We start from the raw sequence: 15514 nt of genomic DNA, 5'->3' as shown, positions 1-15514 counted from the left end.
ATTAAATTGCAGGCAATCCTTAAACTGCAATTTACCAGCACAGCTGAGCTCCCCAAGGTAACAAAGCAAACTCCAATGCTGTGTTAAGGAATGTTCAGTAACCTTCCACCAAGGGACAGCAACATATCTATGGTGTCTTGAAAGTGCACAAGCTTAGGAGCACAGCAAACTGTTCAGCAGACCTGTGAATAGACAGAGAATAAAATCCCCTCTTTTTCTCTCCCAAGCTCTTCAGTTTACTGATATTTGTCTGGCAAGGTCACTGGAGAAATCTACTGAATTCACATGCCACGATGATGTCATTTGTTAATGGTGCTGGTAAAACAAAAAGAGTAGTGCCATTATTTGGACTGTAAGAAAAACTGGAGAGGGGGAGATTGATTTTGTTATGAAAGCCAATGCCTTTTTTTGTATACTGCCAAGCCATCTTGGTCTGTGGCTCATTTGAATCCCTACCTCATAAAGATGTTTCTAAAGGGTACCTTTTAAACTCTGAAATACCCCACATTATACCATATGGAAAGTACCTTCACATTTTTTTCTTTGGCATCTCCTGACCTAGAGCTTTCCACAATAAATCTAGTTTTCCACACTCTTTACCATCCTCAGTAAAGCCCTGTTTCAGTAAGGTACTCAAGCATGTGCTTAGCTTCAAGCATGTTATAGTCCTTTGGACCTCAGGTTAGATGTGCCTTAAATATTTTTTTTTGGTTTCAAGACCACAGTCATTCAGTTCAGGCACTGGGAAGCATCGTAATGGAGGTAGAATACTATTGGTTTTTTCCCCACATTTTGAATACAGTGTGCAGTTCTGTTCTCTGTATCTCAAAAGGAGGTAGTAGAATTAAAAGAGGTACCGAGAAGGGGAACAAAGATGATCAAAAGTATGGAGCAGCTGCCATATCAGGAGAGACTAAGAAGGCTAAGACTCTTCAGTTTGGAAAGGAGAAGGCTGGGGGTAGAGAGCGGTGAGGATACAAAAGAGGTCTATAAAATCATGAAGAATATGGACAAAGTAAATAAAAATCTGTTAATCACCAGGTCCAGAAATACTAGAACTAGGGAGCACCCACTGAAATTAGCAGGCAACAGGTTTGAAACTAACAGGAGAAAGCATTTTTTAATGCAATGCATAATTAACTTGTGGAACTCATGACCACAGAAGTTTAGACAGGTAGTATAGCCAGGTTCAAAAAGGGACTAGGCAAATTAATGGGTGATAAATCCATTAATAGCTATTAAATCAAACAGTCAGGGATGTATTCTCTGGCACCTCTAAACGAATGATAGTGGATGAAGGTATGACAGGGATACATCATTCTAGACATGCCCTGTTCATGTGCTTTCTCTCAAACATCTGCTTCTGTCAGAGACAGGATATTCTGCTAGATGGACCAATGCCTGATTCAGTAGGGCACTTCTTAATTTTTTTATATCCTAAGTGAGGATTTTTCTCCCAGTTATGAGGCTATGACCATTCTAAATTTAATCTTCAAATCTTCAAGATTCTAAAAAGTTCCCACCAGGCCCTATCCCCTGCCCCAGCTTCACGGCTCTTCAAAAAAAAAAGCCTGGCACTCACCAGCTGTTGCCAGGCAGGGGAGCAATCCCTGCTGCCCCCCACTGACCCACATTGTGTGCGTGGGGGCTCCCATCAATATTTTCCATCTCTTTACATCACACTTCACTCTTCCAGGTGGCCTCTTTTGCTGGGAATCGTTCCCCTTCTATGTGTACCAAAGAACTTTGGATAAGATCATGAACCACTTTATTGTCTTCTATCATAATTATTTATTGTTGTCTATCATAATTATCCTCTTAAAACACAGTAACACAAGCTATATCCATTGCAGAAGAGGGCTGCCTGCTTTGATCTTGTTCTGTAACCTGTGTTATATAAGCCTAGATTCTGTTGTCTAAACTTCTGAGGGCAACCATAGACTCTATTATATTTGTCCAATACTGACCACATCAACAGTCATGAACGACATGTGCCCCCAGAGGCTGGGTGGACATGGTGACTGCCTGCAGGTGGCAGCAGCAGTGGTGGCAGCAGAGGCATGATGGTGATGAGCAGGGAGCTCCCAGAAGCGACCGTGGGATATTGGCAGGGGGGTGGCAAGCGGTGACCGCCCACAGGTGCCACCAGCAGCGTTGGCAGAGCTTCTGTCAGGGGTGCACCACCAATCTCAGGGGGTGCATGTGCACCCCCTATGCGTCACCAATGTCATCAGTTCCAGAGCTGGATGAGCAGGTTATAATCAAGCATCTATCCAACTAATTTAGCTTCTTATCTATTCACAAATTGTCTGTAGACAAGGCAGAAGTTTATTCACTTGTTCTTATTTCTAAGCACCATCATAAACATTTGATGTTGAAGCATTTTACCTTTCAGGTTGCTTATGAACTATTTATTTTGATTGTTCCTCCAAGAATGAAATCCATGGAGTAATGAACATGATGGACTCTCATTTAGACTGTTGTACACATACACTTTAGGGATGGTCAATAAAGTCATATGGAATTATTGTTTCTTCTATTTCCCCTAACTTTTATAAACCACTTCTGTTTTATAAACTCATCTGTGGTAAGCACAGAATTATTTATTTTCAGGGTTTATAAATGAACCTAAGATATGAGGCCCCATATTTGCTTTGGTGCATATTTTCTACAGTGGACACATCTACACATCCACTTCACTGCATAGTAGGCCTGTGCGAAGCGGCTAGTATTCGCTTTGGATTTGGATTTGGGCCAATTCAGGGGACAGTGATTCAATTCAGTAATTTGAATCACTGTCCCAAATCGATTCAGACAAATCTGATTCGGAGGTTCAGCTGCTGCTGAATCGACCAAATCTCCAAATCAAACAGGCCCTGCCCACTGCCCCAGCCTCCCGGCTCTTTAAAAAAAAAGCCCGGCACTCACCAGCTGCTGCCAGGCAGGTGAGCAATCTTCACTGCCTCCCACTGCTCCACACTGTGTGGGGGGGCTCCGTCACAAGTCCCCACCCCCCATTCTGTGTGGGGGGTGCTCAGCGGGGCTGGGGGAGCAAGCAAGCGATAGGGCTTGGCAGGGGTTCTCACATGGTCTCTGCCTGCTACTTACCAGCACGGAGTCCATGTCCAGCTCCCTGTGGCGGTGAGTGAAGACTGCCTGAATTTCCAAAGGTCTCCGAATCTTTTCTGAATTGATTCAGAGAGCTTCGAATCAATTCAAACCTTTTTATTGGTCTCCTGATTTGATTCAGATTCAGAGATTCAGCTGCTGAATCGGGCCGAATCTCCTCCGAATTGAAAAAGCACCTGATGCTTCGCACAGCCCTACTATGCAGCAGATTAATTTGCCATGCAGTAAAGCATCACCATCTACATGTGCATGGAAGTTAGGCTGTTGTAGACAAATTGGATAGTCCTGTCAGGCATAAGTACTATGCAACAGCAGAGTAAATTACTGTTTAAACACATGTGTAGACAGTGATGTCCGTGTTGCAGAGTAGGCAGGTGCTCTGTTCCTATAAAGAGGGGAGGTGTGTTGCAGAAGTGCCCCAGAGCAAAGGGGGCAGTGTGAGAAGTGCCCCAGAGCAAAGGGGGCAGTGTGAGAAGCGCCCCAGAGCAAAGGGGGCAGCGCAAGGAGGCCCCAGAGCAAAGGGGGAAGTGTGAGGAGCCCCAGAGCAAAAGGGGCAGCGCAAGGAGCCCCAGGCAAAGAGGGCAGTGATTGAAGGGCGCCTGTGGGGCACAGTTGCGAGACAAGACAGTGGAAAGCCAGAGCGCCTGTGGGGCGCAATTGCAAGATAAGGGCTGCAGAGAGCCCAAGCGCCAGAGAGGACACAGAGAGCCAGACAGACTGAACAACATCCGGGATATCAGCAAGGCTTGGGACGTAGTAAAGGGACAGCTGGAGCCACACATGGCCCATAAGGCTGGGGTGCACCAAGTCACACAATACAGAACAGGGGCCAGGATACATCAGAACACCATGTCCAAGGGGATAAAAGGCAGCCTCCCTTATACATATAAAACATCAAGACATGGCGGGCAAGAACAAGGGTGCTTTAACATGAACTTGTCAGGGTAGGGGGCACTAGGGGAGATCACGGCCACCCCTAGGATCCTGCACCATGACAAATTGGTGCACTGGCTGGGAAGCTGGCCGTGCATGGTGGAGGAACCCATGTCCCTGAAAAGGGGAACAAACCCAGGGGCTAGAGTAGAGCAACGGGCAGTTTGGTAGGAAGGCAGTGGGGCCACAGCTCAATAGTTGGGTTGAAGGAAGGATATCCATTGCCCAGAATTTTGGGAGTAAGACTGAGGCCCCAACCCAGGAAGACAAGGTCAGGGTAGTTATGGCTCAGGAAGAAAATACAGGAGGCCAGGGACATGAAAACTTTGCCTGGCAACTGAGGATGGATGAGATGAAGGAAAAGATAACCCAGTTGGAATGGGAGCTAGGACTAGCAAAAGCCCAGAAAGACAGAGCGGAGGTGAAGACCGCTGCATTAGAGCAAAGGTACAGTCGGGCAAGAAAGAGGGAGGAGCAAAAGAAATCAGGTGCCTAGTGGCAGCAGAGGCAGAGAAAACTCAAGCAATTGAACAGCTTATTTCCCAGGAGTCTCAGAAGAGCCAGGAGAGGGAAGAGAAGCTGCAAAGGGAGATGACAGCATGGATGGCACAGTCTCCAGAGGCCTGCACAACTCCGGCAGGGGAGCAGAAGGAGATGTTACAGAAGTTTGAGGTGTCAAGGAGCCTAATAGGCATCCTACAGAAAGAAGTGTGCAGCCAGAGGACCGAATAGAGGGGTTGCACGATGAGTTAGAGGACTGGCAACAAGAGTGCATGTGGGCGGAACACTTAGCACAGTAACCGTGGGACAAACTGATTGAAAACCATACCCAAACAGAGGAAAATGGCAAGGTGATCACATGGGAGATAGAAAAGGTAAAAGCTTACATGATAAATTATGAGGCGCTGCATGATCGAAACCTGTCCCTTGAAAGGGAGTTAGAGGACAGGGAGAGAGAGAACAATGGGTTAAGGTCCCAGTCACAGAGTGTGGAGGCGGGAAAAGACCACCTTGGAGAACAGGCACAATTGCTTAAAACCCTCCTAGAAGACAGCCAGGCTGAAGAAGTAAGGATAAATGCAGAAAAAGAACAGTTACAGTTTGAAATACAAACTATGAGGAAAGAGATTCAGGGGTTGGAGGCAGAAAATAAGAGGCTACAAGAGGCAAATACCAAGATGGCCATGAAATAATAGCAGGGCAAGAACTGCAGACCTTAAAGAACATGGACACACTAAGAGAAAGGCTGGAGGTTCTTGAAACTCAACTAGCGGAGTACGTGAGGGCCGCTAAGTCTGAATTCCACAAGAGAGAAAAACTTATGGAGTCCTTGAAGCAGGCAGAGGCACAAATAGAGAACACCCGGTCTAGGATTATGGAATGCCTAGAGCCAGAGGAGCTTCCTAGTGTCAAGAGTCCAGAGGGTCCTAGAGAGGAAGCTGGGCCAGGGCAGCCAGGGAGAAGTACCAGGGAGGAGAATCCCATAGAGGAGAAACTGGGGGCCTTACAAAAGGAGGCCCTGCCAGCCCTCCTAGAATAGTGGGACCAGAGATGGGACCAGTGGCAAAATCGCCACACACAAGAAATGAGCCAGCTAAGACACTAGCTGAGGGAACTATTCCTATTGCAAGGCAAGGGAGGAAGTGCAGCACCCAGTCAAGGGCAGCCAGAGGTGGCTGACTTAGGAGATGAGGGGACGACGGGGAAGGATGAACATGTTTCCGCAAGAAGTGAGACCTTTCACTCGATGGACCAAGATGAGACGCAAACGGTCCAGGGCCGAAAGCATCAAGAGTCCAAGATAGACCAGCAAAAAGAGACCCAGATGAGCCCAGCAAAAGAAGGGATGCCAAGGGGCAAGAGACAAGGAGGAGAAAACAACAACCAAAGCGGAGACAAGAGCCTGAGAAAATACCCCACAGATCTATGTGAGTAGCATCCCCAGACAGATCAGATGGAGGACACTAAGAAATATCATTGAGGAAAAAGTTGGAGGAGTGGCTTACGTAAAAATCTATAAGGGGCCTGGAGGGAGATCCACTGGCCAGGGAAAAGTGGAGTTTTGGAGAGAAGAGGATGCTCAGAAAGCATTAAGTTGACAGTGGCAGATCTGGGGAAGGCTTCAAAATCTCCAGGGAGTTATAGAGAGGCAAGAGATCTCATGATTTGCCTGGAGAAAGAGACCAGGATGTACGGGGATGGAACACAGAAGGGCCAGAAGTGAGAAGGAGAAAGAACCCAGAGAAATAGGCTGGAGTTTGACCGACAGAGCGCGTAACCTACCAAGGTTGGCTAGTGTGGGGGGACTGCCCGTGGGAGGGCGACTCCCATGAAATCCTACACGGTGTGCCTTGGGTAAAAAGTGAGTAGGAGGCACCTTAAAACCTCCATCTCTGAGTATTCATATGGTCGGAGAATACAAGCCAGAATCCAAGAAGACTAAGATCAAGGAGGTACAGTGGCCGAGAGTCAAGACCCGTCTTGGTAAGTCTTGATCTTAAGGAGGGAGGTGTGCCACAGAGCACACAGGTGCCCTGCTTCTTAGGGTGGAAACAGCTAGGCAGAGGGCCCTAGCAGGGAGTGGGGAGCTCAGCTGCTGGTTACCAGGGCAGCCACATTAGTAATAAAGAAGCACAGCTGTGGGTTTCCTGGGGAACCAGTGAGTCAGCTGACCGGAAGGGGCAGGGCCTGACCTAGATATAAACCCAGGCTGAGACCAGGGAGGCACTTCCCTGCCAGCAGCCATAGGAGTGGGAACTCTGCTGAAGCAAGAAAAGGAAGAGGCCAGGATGCACGGGCAGTGTTACGGGTGAGAGAGGGAGAAACCCTGTGACAGGCTTGAATGTGGTTATAGCCGGATGGCTGTTTGTGTTGCAGCCAAGGGGCTTTGAGTTTGCGTTGATGGTTTACTTTTTAGAAACTGGAGGACTGGGTAAGGCTATTAGGGGTTGGAGGAGGCCTCATAGGGTCTCCACGGTAGCGTGGGGACCCCAGCACCAGCATTCAGGGGAGCACTGACCTCAGCCCCAAGAAGGGGGATGGAGAATTGGAGGCCATGTAAAGCCAAGGCTGCCTGAGCCCTGCGGGGGGTTGAGACCCTGAGGAGGGGAGTTGGGGCCAGGCACTGCTACGGCCACCTGAGCCCCAAGGCTGTGGTAACCCCAGAGCAAAGGGGGCAGCGCGAGAAAAGGCGGTGGAAAGCCAGAGCGCCTGTGGGGTGCAGTTGCAAGATAAGGGCTGCGGAGAGCCTGAGTGCCAGAGAGGGCACAGAGAGCCAGACAGACCAAACAACGTCTGGGATATCAGTGAGGCTTGGGGCGTGGTAAAGGGGCGGTTGGAGCCACGCATAGCCCATAAGACTGGGGTGCACTGAGTCACACAATACAGAACAGGGGCCAGGATACATCAGAGCACCGTGTCCAAGAGGACAAAAGGCAGCCTCCCTTATACATGTAAAAGATCAAGACATGGTGGGCGATAACAAGGGTGCTTTAACGCGAACGTGGCACAGTAGGGGGCGCTAGGGGAGATCATTGCCTCCCCTAGGACCCCATGCCGTGACAGTCCAGATTAGTTTACTTCAGCTTGAATTGCGCCAGAGTTTATTTACATTAAATGAAAGTGTAGATGTGCCCAGTGTGTGTAAATAAATTTGATTTAGAACTCATCAAATTATTTGCAAATTATATTTCCTTACTATTCACCTAATTCTAAAGGAATGGCCAGATTAGAGATTGTAGCCCAGTCAGAACATGAGGGTGAAATCCAGCACTTGCCTACAGGAAGGATGAATGTAATATTCAGAAGGAGAAAAAAAGAGGAAGAAATATATAGGCAAGCACAGTATTTAAAGTTTTATTTCACTTAAAAAGAAAGACAGTTTACTTACCGTGTATATACTTTAGCAAAGCAGAGGGCTTGTGAAGGAAATGTAAATATTACACACACACTCACACACACAAAGATCCTTTTAATTTGCCAGCGTTAAAGCTAAATTAGTTGGATAAGTGGATAAATATCAGGCCCAGAATAAGCAAAAAACAATGAAAAAAACATTTTTAAACAGTTTTTATTTCTTGTGTCCGTAGACATTCAAAACCAAAGGAAGAAAGAATGCACTGAGGCACAAAGTGTTCACAATGCAGACAACAGAATAAGTTGTTTTTTCATAATTTCTTTCCTTCAAATATTTCAAGCACCCAAAGAACAATTTTTAAATGCTCAATTTTCCCCACTGACTTGAATTAAGGTTTTCCTTGACTCATGAGTCTGGTGAATTTGGAGAACGTTAAAAAAAATCTGCTTTTCTCACCAGGTGGAGTTTTCCCTGAAAAACCTAGAAACTTATAAGCTTTCCAATATATTTTATAATATACCTTTGTCCACAAGTTTGACTGAAGATGGAGGCATTCCACAAATCCCTAAGTAAAGATCATTTTATTAGCCAGTTTGTGGGCTGTATACAAGAGAATATGGGATTATTTGTTAAGAAATTTACTGCCAAAAATTTATGGCAGTAATATAAACTCACAAGTGTCCCTTTCTGCTGAGGGGGAGCTAACTTGAGTAGCAGGATGACTGATGATGTGACAAAGTGTGATAGTGAACACAGCTGCTGGAAAAAATAATTTCTGGAAAACTAAAAACACAAAAATACATTTCAGTGGCAATCAAACTTCTAATTTATGTCCTAACCTATATCCCCAAATTCATAGCAAAGGCTTTCACTATTTGTATTTTTACCTGGATGCAGTACAAAGGCATTCATTTCTCTTTATCTAGAATTGTATTCCTTTAGAATTTCTTCCCCTGCTTTTTAAGGGGCCAAATTGTTCTTTGATTGTTCGTCTGACAAAATTTCTAACTGAGGATGCTATCACCTGTTTATCTTCAGAACTTTAGGTGTCTATAAGGAAATCCTGTTGACAACTTTTTACATTTAAATCAGAACTTGCTACTCTTTATTTTTACTATTAGCCATTTTTTTTATTCTATGTCTTTCTCTTCCTGAAATTCTTCCTTTCCTCTCTCTTACTCCCTGAAGAATGGGGAATTTCATCTTTGGATTTGAACTCTACAGCTGGCTGAACCTAAATCCCAGATTACTGACATGAGAATAATGGATTTTTCAGTTTGGGTTAATTTTTTTTTTCAGTTTGGTTAAAAAATACTTCCCTCCAAAAATCCATTTCAGGACAAAATGAAATGTTTCATTTTATTTTTTATATTTTCTTAGGCAAAATTGACCTAAAAAGTTTACAAAATAACACTTTCAATATTATTTTGAAACACAAAATTAATACATTTGCTTTTCTAAATATTTAAATGTAAAATTTAAATATATATTTCTGGCAAAATTATTTGCTAATATGACAAATTTGTGAATAGATTTGGTTAACATAATATGATTGTTAGGGTGACAATAATTTGGATTTTGGGGAGCACTGGATTTGCAGCTGAATACAAGGCTTTAATCTGTGTCTCAGAAAAAGCTACTGGTCAAAAGGCAGGATGATAGATTAAGACTAACCTTGCAAATGCTTAGGCAAGCAGTTTTCTAAACAAAGCTGTACTGTTACAGGTCATTGTGTAAGGAGAACAAGATGCAGCCCACTAGCCATCGTCAGGAAATAAAGCAGAAGCAAGGCTGTGGAGATGGTGTTGAAGCGAGCAAAGAACCAGAAAGAACTAGCAAGTGATCGAAAGAAGCGGAGGTCAAGGTCTTATGCATGTGCTCTTAGCAGAGAGGCATGTAAATGAATGAAATGCCCAGACAGTCCCATGCTAATGAAGTAAACAGTAAACAGAGGTGGAGCTTGAGATGGGAGGAAAAATGGGTGGAACAGAAGGAGGAACAGAGGTGGAACAAATGTTAATTTGTATGAACCAAGGTGTATAAAATGCGAAAAGAACTAATGTCCACTGCAGGTCCCCAGTTTGTTGTTTTTTGGGACCTGCCCTGAAGCTGTCTCCATTCTGAATAAAGCTGTTGCGGGCCATGTGTGCTGGTGTTTCCTCCCTGCTTGCTCTGACTAATGAGTAACAGGTTCCAAGAGCAATTGTATCGACATCTCCCTAGTCGTTGGGTGCCTCATGGAGCTGGGGTCTAACAATGATGTTTTCCACAAATAAAACTTTTAAATGAATAATTTCACTCAGCATTATTTCAGGCATAAATGATCCGCAGTTTTGCATATCAATAATGTGTTTAGGCCTCAAATTCTGATGTAAGTGTGTTATCAAGGTGAGTTCTGCATCTGGGGTTTATGGTAGCTAAGTGCTTTGGCATTTTGCTGCTGCTCTACAGGTGTGAGTTCAACCTTTGGTAGCCTTGCACCATAGGTCATTCCCTGTTGATCAAACTGGAAAAAGGTAACTGGTCGTTTAGGCAGGGAAGTCAAAGGTGGGCAATTGTGATGCTAGCTATGTGTGTTGATAAATATGAAACTTGTATGCTGTCTTTGACCTTAGCCTTAACTGATGCTTCTGTTGGATGAAAGTCTACAGCTTTGAAGCATTTGAGAGCTAAAAAGGATGCAGCTAAGTAAAGGCTTATTGTTACTAATGTTAGAAGTGGTCTAATTAACTTGTTTAATTTACTTTTGAATACTTACTGGGTACATTTTCATGTGAAATTAAGGCAACATGATAAACTCCAAAGCAGTTTGCACTGGAGTACACTGCTTCTGGACTCGGTGTCTGCAAATGCACCCAGGACAGCAGCACTTTGAGCCAAGCTGGAGAAGCCCTGGGCTAGCAGCAGGCTCGGGGGGTAAATCCTGGGCTCTGGATGGCAGTATTGCATGTTGGAAGGGTTGGCTGGGATACAAGGGTGCTGAAACTGCAGAGCCACATGCCTAGGCAAAAGGCAGGAGTCTGGACCCTGCTGCCTGGACTGACCAGGTGCAATTTACACCTGTGGTCACCAGCTTCATGTGCATTTAGTCGCACTTAATTACTCCACCATCAAATAGTACTGTCCCTGACAGTACTATCCTGCAGCAAAGTTAATCAGTTTATTGTGCCCTTATACCAACGCATGTGTAGACTGGCAATGTCTACACAAGCAGAGGACTGCAATAACTGGCTTTACTGCACAGTACTGTCGCTGCACATTTTTTTTTCCAATGCTACTTCACAGATGCACTCACTGAGAAGAAAATGGGTCAGGAACTTGATACCCACTTCTTTATTTTTGTAAAGAATTGCTTTTTTAAACATTAATTCTCCATATTAGTGGCTAGCAGGGGTCTGCAAAGCGGGCAGTATTCGATTTGGATTTGGCCCGATTCGGGGGACTGTGATTTGATTCACTGATTCAGATCACTGTCCCGATTTGATTTGACTGAATCTGAATCTGAAGGTTCGATTCTGATTCGGAGAATTGGCATTTCAGTCATAGAGACAGCTTTATATGTTTTTTCTATGTACCTCGAGGTACCAGTTGTGGCTTGTGAATGCTAAGATGCTGGAGTGGATGGAGCATCCCACGGGAGTGTGGGGAACCCCTTGTGTTCCCCTGACTCAGTGATTGGCTGCAGGGGGACCCCAAGTGCCCCCCAGACCCAGGAGACACCAGTCACTGAGTCAGGGAGGGGGGACCCCCGTGTGCTCCACGGTGGACCTAGATGTGGACAAGAAGTACTTCTGATCCACTTCTGGGTCTGCCGCTGAGCACGTGGGGAACCACCCAGGCTCCTATGGGATGTTCCATCCACCCTACCATCTCAGCATTCATAAGCCATGCCTGATACCTTGAAATATGTAGAAAAAAACATATAAAGCTGTGTCTATGGCTGAATCATCGAATCTCTCCAAATCTCTGTGAATCAATTCGGAGGCTTACAATTCGATTCAGAGAAGTTAATGGATCTCCTGATTAAATTCAGATTCAGAGATTTGGCCACCGATTGGGCTGAATCTCCTCTGAATTGAATCAGTGACTGAAGCTTCGCACAGCCCTAATGGCTAGTGCCATAATTCTGCTGAGAGTTCTGTTGTCTAACAATATCATGTCAGGTAAATCTGTGTCTGTTTGATTTGTGACCTAACACCAGACACTGGGCACATCTATACATGCAAATGCTCTCAGGTGGGCTTACTCTAGAGTAAATTGCATGAGTAAACCCACCCTGGGCAGGCATCTATATGTGCAAGGAAGCAAGAGCAGATTTGCTGCTCATGGCAGCAATCTGGTCCTACCCCCACCAGCCCTGTACTGGCCCCCTGCAGCAGCTCTAGGCTCCCCTGGAGTGCTAACCCAGTGGCTGGCAGGGAGCACTAGGCCTGGAGACAGCTATCTCTTGGCAGGAGCTGGGACATTACTCCCTGCCCCTGGGAGCTGCCTGCTGCTGGAGTGGGCTCTGCCACTGGAGCCCATGCAGGGACAATGCCCCCTGCCCCAGCAGCAGGGAGCTCGCAGAGCCCGCTCCATGATCACAAGCCTGGGCTGTGAGATCCTTATCTCCTAAACCTAGCTGTACAGTTGCAGGGCCTGGGCTGGAGATCCTTATCCTAGCTCCCCACACCCTGATCATGATTGTTGATCCTGGCTCAAATGGTGGAACCCACCCTGGCAGCAGGCTGCCCAGCTGACCAGGAGCATGTTTGCTCCCAGTCAGTTATCTACACATATGCTACTGCACAGTAAGTAATCAGGAGTAAATTTGCTACTTGTATTTACAGGTAGCAAATTTATTCATGATTAGAGCAAATTACTACATAGTAAGCATCTGCACTTGTAGACGGTGATGCTTAGTGAGCATTAATTTTCTCTAATCTCGAGTAAAGCTTCTGGTGTAAATGCACCCACAGTGTAACAAATGTAATCAAATGTGGTGGTCCTAATACCTGAAAAAGAGAAAAGATTCTTGATCATCTCCATTAGTACTTAGGTTTTTTTCTCAAGGGCAAATAAAATATTGGTTGTGGGATGTGTAGTGCTTAAAACTATTCACATTCCAGGTTCAGCTGTTTCACACCTTTCTATTTAATAAACATGTTGTTATTCTGAAGGATATTTAGATTCCTTTTGGGTTTGTGGTATATGGCTCTGGATTTTGTTTGTTTGTTTATGGTTTGGTTGTTAGTTTTATAGCTTTTATTTTTTATTTATGTTTGTGCTTTACTTTTCTTTCATGGTATTCAGTGGCTGAAAGGCCCAATTCATTAGAAACTATATGTAAGTAATATGTATGATACTGTAGCTGTGGTTTTGCTATATGGAAACCAGAATTTTGAGAGGATTTGATATAAACATGTGGGGGAAAAAAAGAGCTTTTATAACAGGAAATCCATCCAATTTCTTTCTGCATCAGAACAAGAACAGGGCCTTTTGAATTTTTTGGAAGAAAAACCAACATACCTCAGAGTAGCCAATAAATATGTGATGAGATTCCAGTACAAGCTTATTATGAAGAATCCTGTTTATAATCCCCGCCCCCCTCCTGCTTTTAACAAGCCCAATCACAGGAGCTATTTTTTTCTATTACAACAATGAAGCAAACTGACTAACCCCATTGGAGTGAACACAATATTTTAAGAAAAATGTCTCTAGTCTCACAGGGGTTCATTACAATAAGTTTGTACTTTAGTTACCTGAGAGCTGAGCTACCTAGGTTCAGGTAAAATAGGAACCTGGTCCAGGGCTGACCGCTTCCTAGATAACTTCCTTATCCATGGGGAATTGACAGTTTTGGGATAGAATACTAGTTAAGACAAAAGAGAATTCTATCTTGGACCTGAGAAATATATTTCTGATGCATTTATGTTATACACATTAGTTGGAATGAAACAGCATTTTTCTATGGAATTAAAGTTTTTAAAAAAAAAACCTGAATCAATTCTTCTTGTAACACACCAGTGATGTAGATGCATATTATCTGTCTTTAACTATAGAACAGTGGAAGACAGAGAAAAGTTAAATGACTTCCCAAAGGACATGAAATGAGTTGGTGGCAGAGTCAAAAGGGGACTCAAAGGCAGCAGTTACATGAGCATGGCAGTGCAGTATACTGCACATTCAGTTGTTCTCTGCGTTGCAAGGGATATCCAGGGGTGAAAAAATCTGCAGAGAAAAAAAGCAGAGCCGCATACACTGAGGCAACATGTACCACTCAAAAGCAGAGCTGGACTGTCTGGAGCTGCACTACAGCTGCTGGCCAGGCTCCATGCAGCACAATTGCTCCTGCTGTGGTCCTCTCCTACCATCCCTGGGGTAACTTGCTGTATGCAAGAGGGCACAAGGCACAGGTGTTCCCCAGGGACAGTTAGCAGCAATGCAAGGTGTGCCACTGTTAGTTGTCCCCAGGGAACCAAACAGCCACACTATATGTGGATGCAGCCATACAGCTGTAATATTTGGTTCACTGCTCCAAACAAGATAATGCTACCCCCAAATTAACTGGTCTATTTATGATTTTCTTTGTATAGAATATAATTATTGGGGGGGTCATCCTAAATGTGAAGTAATCTTGGATTTGGGTAAATATGGTATGGTTTTCCTGGAATCTAGTAGCTCCTTTCCACTTGGTTTAATCTCCTTAGTTGTATGTGGAATTCACTATGAAGATTTCTGGATTTCAACATGGTAAATAGACTGCAAAAAGGCACATATTAATGAGCATAACTTTTACATTTCTTTGGGCAATCTTTTTTTCCAGGGCAAAACTTTTCTTAATATATGCAGTTAGAAAAAGATAAATGTGAAATAACATGGAGTTTTATGTGTTGAACTACTTAACTACTGGAAAGGTTTGCTAAAGCAAGATTTTTTTAAGATAACGATTCAACACAGTTAAAGTGCATAACTACTCTTCTGATACAGTAGAACTTATGTTTTTCATATCAGGATGCTTTGCAACTCACTTAATTCCCATCAGTTTGCTGAATTAAGAATGAGCCACTCCTCCGATTACTGCAGCTTTTACTTCAAAAGGCACCACTTCTCCACTCAGCTGGTCCCATGTAGTATATCAGTGGTCCCATGTAGTATATTGGAGAAGCAGTGCCCTTTGAAATAAAAACCATAGCCAACAGCTGAAGCATTTTAGTAGTCCCATGCAGCTGTTTGCTGAGGCTGTATATACATCTACTTACTTTGAAGACCCTCATCTTAGTTACATAGTTTGTAGGGTCAGAAGGGACCTGAGCAGATCATCGAGTCCGACCCCCTGCCATAGCAGGAAAGATTACTGGGGTCAAACAACCCCAGCAAGATGTTCATCTAGCCTCCTCTTAAAGACCCCCAGGGTAGGAGCCAGCACCACTTCTCTTGCAAGTTGGTTCCACATCCTAGCCGCCCTGACAGTGAAGTAGCGCCTCCTGATATCTAGTCTGAATCTACCCTCTGCCAGCTTGTGACTGTTACTCCTAGTCACTCCTGGTAGTGCTTGGGGGAACAAGGACTCCCCCAATGCCTGCTGGTCCCCTCTGACTAGTTTGTAACAGGCCA

This window comes from Gavialis gangeticus, unplaced genomic scaffold, assembly GCF_001723915.1.
Source record: "Gavialis gangeticus isolate Ggan-Ray unplaced genomic scaffold, GavGan_comp1, whole genome shotgun sequence".
NCBI classification, from domain to species: domain Eukaryota; kingdom Metazoa; phylum Chordata; order Crocodylia; family Gavialidae; genus Gavialis; species Gavialis gangeticus.
This window is presented reverse-complemented; position numbering follows the sequence as displayed.